Genomic DNA, 2,780 nt, shown 5'->3' with positions numbered 1-2,780 from the left:
AATGAGTGAAATAAGTATTTGATCCCTTATCAATCACCAAGATTTCTGGCTTCCACGTGTCTTTTATACAGGTCACGAGCTGAGATTAGAAGCATTCTCTTAAAGGGAGTGTTCCTAATCTCAGTTTGTTACCTGTATAAAAGACACCTGTCCACAGAAGCAATCAATCGATCAGATTCCGAACTCTCCACCATGGCCAAGACCAAAGAGCTGTCCAAGGATGTCAGGGACAAGATTGTAGACCTACACAAGGCTGGAATGGGTTACAAGACCATCACCAAGCAGCTTGGTGAGAAGGTGACAACGGTGCGATTATTCGCAAATGGGTCTGGGGCTCCATGCAAGATCTCACCTCGTGGAGTTTCAATGATCATGAGCATGCCCCGCCGAGAGAAACCTCACTTCGGCTAGATCTTCTGGAATTTGCTGTTGGGTCTGATGTAGTGGTTAAATATGAGATATAATTTGTTTTGGGGTAAACAAGCAGTTTTTGTTCTCATTAATCTGTTGTTTGTTCCAGAATCTAGATTTTAACTGTCATTTCTTACTTTTTTACATTATAATGTATAAATTTCAAACTTCTGACTCTCACCAGCAACATTTTAGCTAATTGTCTAAAAGTAATGGCACATAACATCATACACATTTAAAAAAACATTGTTCACATCAGCTTCACATGTGAATAAATGCTTAATGCAATTCTGGTAGCCTATAAACACACTTAACAACAAGAATAAGATTCAGCTCTCTTGGATAGTTTCTAATTCTCCCACAGCATGTGAAAAACAGTCTAATCATTAGCTTTCCATTTTAAATTTGCCAGTATAATAAATTAATCAACTAAAAAAACATACAACATTTACACTGCACCATTGAATTTTGAACATAGACTGTTTATATTGCTTTTGGAATGGGCCTTTTTTACATTTGAAGAACAGCAATATTTATGTATTTGTTGGTACTTCTTTAACTGTCAAAAGAGTAAACTAACAGATTGGCTAGCGTGAACGTTCTATAAGCGGATATGTCGTCACAGTTCGCGCGCGAAGACCGCGGCAAGTTGATGTTTGAAATTGAAACTGGATCATCGACGGTTTCACAGGAGCTATTTCACTCTGGAGCTTCTGGTGAGTCGATGATAAATGAATTATTTATTTATCTAACGCTTTTATATTGCGTTAATGGTTTCATTTGCATATTAGTAATTTTAGGCGTCAACTGTGCTTTCCGGACGAAACGAATAAGAGCCAACTCACCTTTATTATGTTGATATGTTTCCATGACACCCGAAGAGGCCAAGCTAGACCTAACGTAACTGCTATTTGTACTTTTTAATAAACATTTTCAAATCACTTTCACCTACATCCAAAACTGTCTGTTGCTTGTAATCTTGCATGATTAAACTACTTTTTTTTTATATAATGATACAGACACAAGGTGGCGCTCAGCATCTGACCATTAACATCAATGTATTTGTATAATAAGTTGCACATTTTCATTGTTTGCTGTAGGAAATGTTGCTGCAGAGTCAGTGATGTGCTGCTTAAAAGTGTGCTTTCAAAGAACAGGCAAGGAAAAGACGGTATGTGACTTGTGGTCAAGTATGGTGGACATGACTGCCCAGTGTTGTAGGTATGTAACCTCAATAGCCATTTAGATTAAACAATTTTCATCTACAACAGTGCTTCCCAAACCTGTCCTGGAGCCCCTCAACACTTCACATTTTGTTTGTCTCTCTTAACTTACACACCTCATTCATCTTATCAGCTCAAGCTGGGTACACACTAAAATATTTTTTTTATCTTATGAGACCTTCAAAATATAAGAGAATACAAATTTAAGGACAAAATATCCTAGATTTAATCCTAGTTTTGCTACTATAGTGTGTGGTGTGCCGCGATGTGACAACGACAGCAGACTACACCTTTACATATTTTCAACCAGAGTCCTGACTGTGAACACTGGAAATTTGCAAAATCTCTTGAGACTTGAGAATAAACATCACACTACAGTTCTTTAAAAGCTTTATTTCAACAAGTCATTTTGTCTTTGTCTTATGTTTATTCAAATTGGAATCAATTGACAGACAATATTGTTTGGAAAAAGGTTTGGATAATACCTAATCAATATTTAATTACAAACAAGGTTAAGGAAGTATCATTCAAAATTATACACAGGATTTACCCAGCCAAATATTATTTGGTAAAATTTAAATTTGATATTGATTTTAGTTGCTCCTTTTGTGTCAGTTGCCCTGAAACAGTGGTACATAAAAATTTCCCTTTTGTAAAACTATTTTGGTAAAATGTCTGTGATTTTATTGTACAAAATATTGATAATCACTTTGTTTTGTTATTTTAAAAAAAGTATTATTTGGTATCTTGGAGAACAGCAAGGAAAAGCTCAGTAACGTCTACGTGATAAATCTGTTTAAAATTTCATATTTACAAATATAAGTTCCCCTGCAAAAAAAAAAAAAAAAATTATTTTAGGAAGGAAATTATATTATATAAGCATTATATTGATACTATACGATTTTCTATGAAACAAAAAGCAATTAAAATGGTAAAAATTTGTAAACACTAATAGTTTTTATATAAAAACTTGTATTTGTGGACAGGCCCTCTAGTGTATAATTGGTTTATATAATGTATAATTTTTATTCTGTATATCGTGAATAATGTTTGTCATACACATGTAATTTTACCTTGTTAATAATAATAATTAAAAAATTATTGTTGATTGTAAATATTCAACATGTCGATCATGGGCGCCTCTGA

The sequence above is a fragment of the Garra rufa genome, chromosome 11 (genome assembly GCF_049309525.1).
Source record: "Garra rufa chromosome 11, GarRuf1.0, whole genome shotgun sequence".
Classification (NCBI taxonomy): domain Eukaryota; kingdom Metazoa; phylum Chordata; class Actinopteri; order Cypriniformes; family Cyprinidae; genus Garra; species Garra rufa.
Note: the sequence above shows the minus strand (reverse complement) of the source record.